The following is a 12,335-nucleotide window of genomic DNA, read 5'->3' as shown; positions in this document are numbered from 1 at the left end:
CATCCAACCTGGCCTTGAGCACTTCTGGGGATGCGACATCCACAGCTTTTCTGGGCAACCTGTGCCAGTGTCACTGCACCCTCACAGTAAAGAATGTCTTCCTAATATCTAATCTAAACCTATTCTCCTTCAGTTTGAAGTCATTCCCCCTCATCCTATCACTCCTTTTACCCCTCGTAAAAAAAAATCCCTCTTCCCTCTCCAGCTCTCTTGTAGCCTGGAGCCTTCTCTTCTCCAGGCTGAACAACCCTCTCTCTCTCAGCCTCTCTTCATAGGAGAGGTTCTCCAGCTCTCAGATCATCTTTGCAAGCTCCTCTGGACTCATTCCAGCAGGTCCATGTCCTTCTTGCATTAGGGGCCCCACAGCTGGATGCAGCACTGCACGTGCACCCCAGAGCAGAGCAGAGAGGCAGAATTCTCTCCCTCCACGTGCTGGTGCCTCAACGATGCTTTTGATGCATCCCAGGGTACGGTTGGCTTGCTGTGCACCCTCCTCTCCACCCTAAGGGTCTTCCAGTAAACAGAAGAAAATGAAATTCCTGCTACAGATCTCAGCTTTCCTTTTATTTAGAAAAGAAAAATTAAATATTTTATGATGGGGAAAAAAAGTATCAGGTATTTAGGATAAAACAAATTTTAAAAACCCAACTTTTGCACCCCATGCTGTTTGTACATTTTTAAAGCAATGCCAAAGAAAGTTTAGAAAGTTTCCTTTTTATAATGCTACATTTATAGGCCAAGTGTTAGTGTCTGTAGAAAGACAAATGGTTTTCCAACATATTTATTTGATAAATGGGTTAACTAAATTAGAATTTTTGTTTGGTTTTTTCTGGGGTTTTTTTGGTTTGATTTTTTTTTGTCGTTATTTTTAATTAAGTTGGTCCCTTGCCTGGAGCAGCCAGAGTTGTTTACCCACAATGGCCGTGAAATTCCCTGTGCTTGATGGTTTAATTATCTCCTCATTGCCTGGTAATTCTTTTAAGGTTATTTTTTCTTTTTATGTGGCACAGCAAACAAAAAGAATCATCTGTCTGTCTTTGTTCAATGCTATGAACTTACTTACGCTGTGTCCCCTTCTTCACATATGATGACTTTTAAGTCAATGGATTAAATCAGAGTCTATTTTAAAGACAGTATAAATGCCACTGCAGCCCATGACCTATACAAACACCTGCTACCTACAGACATTACAGGATCTGAATTGTGTTTACTCCTCTGGTTGTATCACCTGTCAGATGCAGACAATTGTACTGAGAAGAGCATGATAAGTTACATGCACCTCCCACCTCAATGCTGGGTCTTGGCTTACACTGTCTGATTCTGTTAGTGGTCTGGGTATGATGAGAACTAGGTCTGAAAGCTATGAATATCCTTCACTGGGCTAGAACGGGAACAACACTATTTGGCCAGAAATAGAGCAAGCTGAAAGATAACCATGCATGAAGAAAGAGGAAAATCCAGTATCACTGACAAGTGGACAAGGTAGCTGTAGTATGTCAGGGATTTTACAATTTTTCTTCACCAATGAACACTTGTCATTAAGTTCCAAAAAATAGCTATATGCACCTTTCAGTTAAAAAAACAAAACAAAACAACAACAAAAACAAACAAACAAAAAAAAAAAAAAAAAAAAAAAAAAAACAAAAAAACAACCCAAAACTGTTTAATAGTATGTAAGGATAGAATTTACTGTAGTCTGAGCAGGCAGTTGGGTCATCATTTCCTCATATACACAGAAGTTCTCTAAACACAAACAGGAACAAAGCAAACTTCGAGGTAAGATGGAAAGTAGCCAAGTACACAAAGACTTAACTTCATTGTTCAAGATTCAGGAAAGCTGCAACACTGAGACTGTTTATGGCATGCTTCTTCGTTTCCCATCTGGTAGGCAAATTTCCATTAGCCCTGATGTTTCTATGACTCCCCAGAGGTTCCCTGTTCTGCAGACACAAGCTCTCCTCCAGTTTCTCATTGCCATTCAGCAGAGGCACGTCTTACCTTGTCTCTTCAAGGATTCAAAATGCAAGTCTGACCCTCAGCCCAATCAGTGTTTTCAAGATGAAACCTATACTATAGGTACCAAGATACCAGCACTTGCGTGTCTCTCTTGCCATCTTGTCCCTTCTGTGAATTTCCAGAATCAACATGAGGGGCTAATTCACTGACAGCTTAATTTAAAAACGAAATTTCAAAAATTAAGTTGTTTGGTTTTGGGTTTTTTTTTTAGAAAACAAAACCCAAAAGCCAAGATCTTACAGAGTGCTTCCTTGAGCTTCTGCAAGATCACAGCACTGCAAATGGGGTCAGAATCTGCTCCATCGCTTAGGGGAGGTGAGAGATGTGCGACATTGCTGACTATACAACAAAGGCTCTTTTGAATTATTTACCACAGCACAACTAACAAATCATCGGGATGTAAAACTGCAACACTGCTCCAAACACAGAAATGAAAAACTAGGGTCATAACTGACAGCCTGGTATTGTCTTTTAAAATTGCTTAAAAATATATCTTCTGCTATGTTTTTAGTATTCCTGCACTTCATAATTCAATTTTCATAAAAGTATTTCTACCTTGGCCTTCAAACTTTAGTGGGAGACATTGCTCTTTCAGAGCAGAAAAGCAGATTCTCAAAGCTGATGTTTTTCAGAACTTAGGAAGCATCTGACAAGACAAATTCCCCACAGACACGGGCTAGACCTTCATCAGTATTTTATTTAAAATAGGTAAAAGGTTTTATGTTTCATGGTGGTTTGGGCTTTTTTTTTTTTTTTTTCTCCCCATCTGGAACAGCTCAGGAGGACAAAGCTAGTCCTTCTTTTCGTAAAAGGAAGATAAAAAACAACAAAAAAAAAAGAAAACAGAGAGAGTCATAGCCGCAAACCTCAGATCTCTGCCTCAGGCAAAATGTCGAAGCATGTAATTCTATTGTAACATACCAAAATTGATTGTCAAGGTAATTTCAGCACACTGAAAATGAATAATCATAATTTTCCTTTTGAAAAAGAGTACAGTTTTTCCTATATTCCCTTCTTGATATAAATCTTAATAAATATTCATAGATAACTCTAGGACACCTCATTAACAAGCTGTTCAACAAGTAGAGCAAGTGCTGAATTAGGTGCTTTAAATAATTATTATAAATGTATCTTCTCATAGTAACACAGAAACAACTGTAGCCTGTTCCTTAGTGGAACATGAGATTCATTTCAATATGATAACCAACAAGTGGTACCACCTGGAAGAAGGCTCCAAGTCCTGGCTGTACTAGAAAAATGAGTGGACAACTCCAGATGGGTTAGTTTCCATTTGTCCCCATTGCTCAGGTAAGAAGGGACTTGTTCCCAAACTCCTGGAGGCTCTGCTTATTTTGCTTCATGTGGGACTTCTCACCTTGCTTCCCAGATCAGCAATTCCTCCAGCTTGCACCCATGGCCACATAATAGACAAGCAAGTTCTATCTGTAACTGGCAACTGGACCACCTGTGGCAACAGAAACAGAGGAATTTTCTCCTCACACACAAAAAAAAGTAAAATAAATAAGAAGTTTTTACTTTCCTTGTAACATCATACTACAAGAGCAGTAAGCTTAGAGGGGTACTTTGGTAGTCTAATGCATCTGTGGCAGCGTTATTCTACAATCTTTGATCACAAAACATGCCAACAGGCACAATGACACAACAACAATACCCTCAAGTAGCATCCCAAACACTGAGACAGCAATGAGACCCATTCTCAAGAGCAAAGTTTTAGAGGCCAAGCTGGTGGCCCTCAAACAACAGGTGAGTGCTAGCCCAGAAAAAAAAATCAGGAAACAGAGTGACCAACCTCCTGGTTGAGGAGAGGGGAAAAAAAAGGAAAAAAAAAATAAGAAAAGAAACAGTAATTAGGACCAATACTATAATCACGGTTGGAGGTGAGAGCGTTGGACATCAGATCAGACAGGTTATTTCTGGAATACGTTTTATACTGGTCTAAAATAAGCTACCATTTATTCTTGCTTCAGTGTTTCTATTCCTTTCACCCTGTGACTCAGTCACTCACTTTTCACATCGTGCTTTTGTCAGGGATCTGCTCGGTCAAGTTCCCAACATCTTCAGACCCGTTGTCAGCTGCAAAGTGCAGAGACAACTCCTATTAACATGAGCATGGGCATCCACAACCTTTCTTTTGTACTGAACTGGTGTTTCACATGCTTTTACTTTTGTGCAAGGTTACCACACTTCGCCATTCAATTAAGAACACTAATCAAAACAAACAAACAAACTAAAAACAAAAAAGCTGTGAATGCTAAACCACAAAGATCCAAACTGAGACACAGTATCTCAATTTACATTTGGAGTTCAAGCGACAGCTAAAATTCTGACCTGCCAAGAAGGATTTACACCAGGTTTCCTTTGCTGAAAACTATAAATGGTAAAACTGAAAGCTGAATTTTCCTAAGACTACATAAACATAGAGGGGCACTGCCTACTGTGTCCCTCCAGAACCCATACATACATGCAGTATGTCTCTAAGCATAGATTTACTGGAATGTCTGCATTTTCTGCTGATAAATCTTTCACATTACCTCCAAAATACTGATGTTACAGGTATCTGTGTGAACATTTTTTTTCTGTAAAAAGCATTATAGTAGGCACAAAAGAGAGGGAAGTGCTATTTCCTCACTAAATACTCCTACTGTTTCACAGTACTTTTCAATCCTCTTTTTAAAAGAAGTGATTAATACAAGTTGTGATTTTATAAAATATTCTTTCTTCAAACATATTCAGCATGTCCTGACTTATATCTTAAGTATATACAGTCTTCTTAATTTATCACCAGATTAATTACTGATCAATTTTCATGCAAGGTACTATGTATATTTACATGTATGTTTTGGCAGCCTGAATTAATTCAATAATCCCAGCATGTGGATAGCTTTGCTTTTTCCAGTACACAGTTCTGAGGAAGCCATTGTGACCAGGCTTTTCATTTTTGTCAGAGAAAGAAAATCCAATTTATAAAAATCTAAAGCTTTCACGGTGTTACATCAAACTGCTTTCTCATTTCACTTGCAGATATATAACAAAGCAGTTCAACAACTATGCACACAACCTTTACAGGCTGGGTCTTCTAATCCCTCTTGCTTTTATGCTTTGCTAAGGAAACCCGTCTCTTGGTGGGTTCACATCTTGATGGTAAAGAAAGTGATTTGAAGGTTTCTTGTGAATGTTACTTTCTCTCACCTGGGTCAGAATTTTTGTAGCATCAGGCATTGCTAAAGGAAAACTTTGAAAGGACTCCAGGCTTTCCTGACAAAGGATGTACTTTGCTAACAAACAACTGTCCCAACTCCCACTGTCACTTAAGCTCCCTTGCTATTCTTCAACAACGTTAAAGCTGCATTTGAACTTTTTAAGGCTCACACATCATACTATCTTTAAGAAGACTGATACCACAGGAACTGGTTTATACATACACCACTTCACACACATACATTATGCAAAAGACAATAAACTCCAACAGCACATGCCATTTGATACCAGATTATGTGTAATTTTATTATTTTTATTTTAAAATCCATATATGCATACCAGATCATCCTAGATGAATGATAAATGGCTGTAATAGAGCTCTAAAATATTAAAAAGAAGTCTCACCCACTGTGGTTTTATCGGTTAACAACTCTTGTCCTACAGTTTAAAAATACACATCTCAAATAACATTTCCAGCAATACATGTGGTTTCCCTAACCAATAACTAACTACAAACACAGGCCACCTAAGCACACTAAAACTGCAGACTGATTTTTCAGTGTAACAGCAATCTTATAGTAACTGCTCAAACATATTCTCTTACTCAAACAAGGTAAATTCAAGGCGAATTTAGACCATGAAAAATAAGCGATCTCATATTTAACAGGAGTATATGCAGTAAAAACATACTTATCTATGAAATGAGCCATAAATGTGGCAGCTTCTACTGGGTTTGTAAAGAATTCCAAACGTTTTCAGGTTTCCTCATATTTTACACTGCCATCTAGTGTAGGCTGTATTCATACTTTCAAAGCTTCCAACTATCAGCACTTGAGGTATCCAAATCCCCCCCAAAATTCCATAAAAATAGTGACCATCACTTTTGTTTATAATTATCTGGAAACTATTAATTCCTAGAAGGAAAAGGCTACACCAGCGAGATGAAACAAAATACCAAAATTTAAAGTTATCTGGTACCAACAGCAGGAAAGAAAAAAAACAATTCCTAGAGATACAACAATTATGTATTGTTGCTCTGTGGCTAAACAACCACCAAATGTGGTTCCTTGGGAAGAATGTTTAATGTAGATTCACTGAGAGAAAAATCAGTGCAAATTAAGCATCTGTGCCTGTATAGAAACTGCAGATCAAATTAAACAATATTTCTTGATAGTAGGTCTAAACTGAAAATGCTTATTTCAGTATTTTTTATTTTTTTGTTTAAACCAGGTTTTTTCACCATTTACATCCTCTGTCTCTATTGCAAGGTCCAATCACTATATCATGGCCTGATGAGCCTGGTCACACTGCTCCTGTGGAAAGAGCTGCTGGGCAGGACTGCAGGGAAGTTTGCTTTACAATCAACTTTCCAGGCAGAGGCAACATTCCTGAATTATCATTTCCAGCTAACACAGAGAGGCTACGCCACACGGCCAGTCTTCAAAAGACACAGATTCTGTGCCATGACAGACAGTAACACAGAAATTCCAGATAGAGCGTAGCTCTGGAGCTCATTTTGAAGTGGGGGAAAAAAAGCTACCCAACCCACGCACTTACTTGGCTAAAGCAAAAAGGCAGTTCTTGAACACTCCAACTTCTAGATTATTAATTTGAAAAATTAAAGTTCTTCTCATCAATTGAAAGCTTATTTTTAAAACTATAAAAATAGCAGACTGACGTTACTGTGAACGTCAAACGCAGTATCTCCTACTCTGTGTACCAAACTCTGTTCTCATTTACAGACTTAAATGGAATAACCCAATAAAGGCGTTTATTCCAAAATTCCACCTCTATAGCAGAGAAAGTTATTTCATCCTGTAAAACTCAGTTCTGTTGATACCGGTTTTATTTAGCCATTTACACAAACACAAGGCAAACAGAACCTGTTACTGCTGGAACAGAAACACCGTATGATACGAGGGAGTTGATGGATCCTGCTTAATGCTCTTTTTGCACAGCCACAAATAGACAAGATACCAAGTCACATATAACACCTAGATTTAAGACCCATTTTCATCTTTTTGAGCCATTTTTGTAACAGAAATTGCAACAGAATTGTAACAGAAATATGCACCCTAAGTTCAGTGCATCTTACTAGCATTGCTATAATGTGACAAGTTCACACTCCATAACTAAACAAACAATACAAAAGCCTGATGGTACATGAAAAACTGTCAAAATATAATAAAGGCTTGCTTCCTGCAACACTTTCTTCCTCTTAATTGTCCATTACATATCCACCTCTTACAGTTACAATAAAGAAGTGTCTTTCTAGTGCCTCATATTGAGATTTCACTCTATTTGCCAAGTTAGTGTTTTTGCAGCAAGAAACTCCTATTGACAAGCATACAGCTAACAGAATTAAAGAAACTGATATAAATGAAAGTGTTTTAGTTATGTATATATATTAATTTTAAGAAAAAATGCTCCCTAGACTGACTTAGCACAGACTGACTGTGCTTAGGATAAATGTTCACTGAGGTCACAGCATAGGGCGAAATTTCACAGAAACAGGATATACAGTAAAACAAAAAACATCCATCAAAATAGTACAGATGAATTTGATTTTCAGTGCCATGACACCCAGTAACAGAGCACAAACTCAGCCTGCCAAAGTGACCTCAATAAATAGCATCATATTTAATAACTTTGCCACCATACTATGTCAAGTAAGCACCTTTAGCTCGTGCTGTCTTATACATTTTCATTAAATAGAGCATACTTCAACATTAAAAACAATCTAAGGGAACCTATGGGGCAAATTCACTCACAAATAGGAAAAGGCTTAGTTTGCTAGGCTGAGGCAAAAAGCCTATTAGCATCCAAACCCATGGAAAGCAGTATTAAACCTCCTGTGCAGATACAGAGCTGCAGCTACTGTAAACAGAAGAACTGTCCTGCCCAGTCTCTTCTGGATTCAGAAGGGTGGGATCTGTAACACTGGAGAAGCAGAAATAACTCTACACATTTTAAAAGTCCCACTAAAGATACTAACGTCAAACAACTCAAACCCCATTGCTGAAACACAGAAGCAAACTTTATCATTGTCAACTTGAAAAACCTACAAAATAAGTGAATACAATTTGTTCTATTCACTCCTTCTTAAGATAAATTAATAATCATACCATGCGCAGCATAGGATGCCCACTTCACTTTTCAGTATACCTTGCCAAAAAGGTACACAAGACTTGGAAGACAGACAACGTATCCCGTCTCCTGACAGCAATTTTCACAGTAGAATGGATTGTATAAATCTGATTTGCTGTTTGAGACTCTGCCTATACTTAGTTAATTTATGATGACAGAAGAAATGGGGAAAAAACCTTTTTCCCAAAAATGACCCGTTACTGACCTGGACAATTGAATCTACCTTTGCAGATTATGGGGAAAATGGACTAAAGAATTCTCCATCAGTAACTTGTCCTTTTTTTCCCTCCTTAATATTCAGCTGCCAAGCAGTAAGTACAGCCTTCCAAAGAGCAGGAAACTGAAATTCACAAGCCTCAACTCCCTTTTAGAATTGTAAGTGTGCATTTTGCATGAAGACCAGCAAGTCTTCTTAATTAAAATCCTCTATCACTGTGAAGACATCTGTGAGCTGCAGTCCAACTCCAACCTTGTGCAATCCAGCTGGCCCTTCAAGGTTTGCCTCAGGTTTTCTGTAACAGATCAGCTATCCAGGGCAGCAAAACCTGAGAAGCTAACAGACCAGATCCATATCTGGCAGAGTTAAGGAAGAATTAGGCATTCCCTTAAAAAAAATAAAAAAATAAAAATCTTAAAGACTGCAAGAGCAAAATCGACTGTGACTGCTGCCAAATAAAGAGATGGATAATCCAGGACAAATTTGTAGTGAGATTGTCAGGTTTGTAGGGTGATATCAAGAAGCGTAGGGAGGGCTCCTAAACCCAGGGCAAGTAGTAGGCAAAACCTAAAGCTTGGTGAGGCCAGAACAGCCAGAACTGCCAACTCACTCCAAGTAACATTTCAGCCTTCCATCCGCCCCACATTTTGATGCGCAAAGTGAGATTTACAAGTTAATTTAAAAAACTAAGGAAAAGTATTTCACAGAATTTGATTTATACCAGCCCAGATTGCTTTGGAAGAAGGAATCCTTCCTCAAAAGTGTAATAAATAACATTCACTATTCTTCAACAATAACAATAAAATATTAGTGTAATACAAGATATATAATAAGCCAAACAAAACTAGCCCTTCCTAAAAATTTCCATCAGTCAGAGCATTTGGCATACAGGAAAGATTATGAAAATATAAATTAGGAAGAGAAGCATAGCCCAAGTGTTAAAGAATGCTAGTTCAAGTTACCATAAATTTTAAAGAAACATGGCTGTTTGGAGTAATTGTCCACCTTTTGATTTGCCTTTGTTAGCAAACTATTTTACTTTCTCTCGTAACTGTTACGTAAACCCAAAAAGTATTGTTTTCATATTTCTCTGCAGAAGTCATATGCTAAAAATACATATCCATAACAAGCTAAATAATTCAGCAGACCTATCAATCGCACTAGTTTGCCTCAAAATTCACTGTGAATTTTAGGCCTAGGCCTATTGAAACAATTACTTCACCTGCAGACTAACTCACAGCCTGCACTCATTACTGTCAACCAGCAGCACTGTCCTCTGCAGGCTGACTTCGATGCTCCAGGCAGATCTTCTACTGGTGCGGTTTTTATTAGGAGCTTTTTTGTCTTCTCACAGTGCAGTAGACTTCTAGGTACTAAACATAGTATTAATCTTGCATTTCTGATTCACAAAACCTTCACTTGATGTTCTGAAATCTTCTGGTCAGATCAGAAGACAAGGAGACCATAGATCATAAAGCAGGATCTGTAGGAGGCACCTGGATACACCTGCTCAAATTGATATACCTTAGCCTGAGGAACATTGAATTCTTTGATCAAAAAGAACTAAGGCAGCCTCGTGGATAAGTCTCTCCAGAGAAAGAGAAACCAGACCAAAAGAGGGATCAGCAGCACTTGCAAGGTTTGAGGAACCCATAGAGAACTGGAACTCGAAGCTTCAGTTAGTCCAAGAAAGCCAATAAAAGAAAAGATTTATTTTAAAGGGAGGTTTAATCTTATCTTGAGCACTGCAGAAACTGTCAGAAAGCAGAGGGGAAAAAAAGGAAAAATAGGGCTCTGAAGTAGTAACATTGCCACATGCTCTCACTAATGCCATCAGGGCTGTAAAAATCTCACAGGACTAATTGCTGTTCATATTAATCCTGTGACTTTTATCTTCATTTCAGTGGAATTATCAAAATGTGTGAAGTAAACAGCATTCAGCCTTGCATGGATATATACAGTAATGAGGGCTTACATACACAAACTCCATCCGATATACAGGTGCACAGAACAAAAAAAGGCTAAGATACCACAGGGCTTTAAAGCTAGCTCAAATTTAATCACGTAAAATAAAAACAACATTAAAAAAAAATCAAGATACTAGAAAACTGCCTTTTTAAAGACTGCTATAACACTTCCAAATACTTATCTGAATATAAGAAGTTTTGTTAGTAACCAGTTATTTACATGAACTCTTGCTTTGATACAGACCAAGAAAGAGACATCCCCCCATCATTCCTGCTATGTAGACATCATTTAAATATAGAGAGTGCCTGCAAGCCAGGGAAGACTGAAAATCCTTCTCGTCTTTGAGATTCAGAGCCAGATTTAAATGGCATATGTATGGCCTGATTTTAGTATATCTATTTTAACACATCATTAATGGGTAAATAAACAAGTAAATTTCTTCTGGCAAGGAAGAGAGATGGAAACATAATTATACATCAGATGAAAACACAGCTCCACAAAGACTTCATCCTGTTATTTCTATTTCAGATAAGCCAGTGGGTTAGTTTTGGGGACCAAGCAAGCCGGGAGTCCCAGGCTCTGCCATCGCTGCTTCAAAATCTCTGTGTCATTTCGGGAAAAAAGAAAACAGAGCCCTACTGGATCACAGATCAGAAATCAAACATCATCCCCCATCCCCCCCCCCCTTTTCTGGCTGATACAATTTCAAGTTACAACTCTACTCAACTTAATTATCTGTAATACCTTTCTTGTGGTTTCCATTACATCTCAGCAGACGCTGCTCTTAGCAAGATGGGGATGGGGATCCTATAGCTCAATTACTCCACCGAATTAACCCTTTGGCGTCACCTACTGAAACCGTTACCCGCCTCCTCGCCCAAGTACCCCCAACTTTCGAAGGTGGCAGAAAACCTTTACAGGCAAGGTTCTCGAGACCCCCCTAAAGCCCCTTCCGAGGAGCCACGGCCGCAGCGGCACGGGGGGGGGGGCCGGCACCGCGGCCAAGGCAGCAACCGGGCTCCCCGGCGGGCAACGCCACCGCCGTCGGGAGAAAGTAGGGGAGATCCCTAGCGGGTCCCGGCTGGAAGTTGCCCTGGCAGCTCGGGCCTTCCGCACCGGCGGTGATCCACGGAGAGGGCGGCGGCGGGGCGGGCAGGGGTCCCCGGGACGGCCGGGCCACCTTCCTTCTCTCAGCCCCGGCGCTGAGGGGGCGGGCGAGCGGCGGCCGCCCCCGGCACGCTCCCGGCCGGATTCACCGCTCGCCGGGCTCCCGACGAACGCGCCTCCTTCCCGCTGCCAGGGCTGCGCGCCCGGCGGGCTGTAACCTTAAGAAACTTGATAAGGGAATAAAAAGGGAGGGACTTTGCCGGAACCGATTCGCGGCTTTTAATCTCTCCTGACGCGCCGAAGCCAGCGGGCAAAACAAGGAAACAAAAAGCCCCTCGCCCCGCGGAACGAGCCCCCCGCGCCCGCCCGGGCGGCGTTACCTGTCCGGCGGCGGGGCGGCCGGCGCGGCACTTTCCCCCGGTGCGTGCGGGAGGCGCTGGGCGGCTGGCGAGCTGCTATTTATAGTCCGGAGCCTCCAGCAGCGCGACGGACGGCGAGAGGAAATGAAGGGCTGCGCGCCCGGGCAGCCGGAGCGGAGCCCAGCCCGCTCCCTGCCCCTGCCGCCGGGAGGGCGAGGTGCGGGCGCTCCTGCCCCCGGTGCCACCACCCCCAGGAGTCTCCTCCCAATGTCACCGCAGCCCGGCGGCGGCCCCGGAGCCCC

General features: G+C 40.7%; 1 protein-coding gene across 5 annotated transcripts in view; it reads right to left on the bottom strand.

Annotated features, from left to right (window-relative positions):
- INPP4B (inositol polyphosphate-4-phosphatase type II B) overlaps positions 1-12,119 on the bottom strand; it is a 312,544-nt gene extending 300,425 nt beyond the window's left edge. For 4 of the 5 annotated variants that reach the window (XM_050330616.1, XM_050330613.1, XM_050330615.1 and 1 more), the window contains exon 1: positions 12,055-12,119. The gene's annotated coding sequence lies outside the window, so the exon portion shown is untranslated. The remainder of the gene's footprint in view (positions 1-12,054) is intronic. The other variant, XM_050330617.1, reaches the window with a different exon arrangement.
- Positions 12,120-12,335: the final 216 nt, after the last annotated feature.

This window comes from Myiozetetes cayanensis, unplaced genomic scaffold (assembly GCF_022539395.1).
Source record: "Myiozetetes cayanensis isolate MyiCay16 unplaced genomic scaffold, myiCay2020 scf42, whole genome shotgun sequence".
Lineage (NCBI taxonomy): Eukaryota > Metazoa > Chordata > Aves > Passeriformes > Tyrannidae > Myiozetetes > Myiozetetes cayanensis.
Note: the sequence above shows the minus strand (reverse complement) of the source record. Positions and strands in the feature narration are given on the sequence as shown.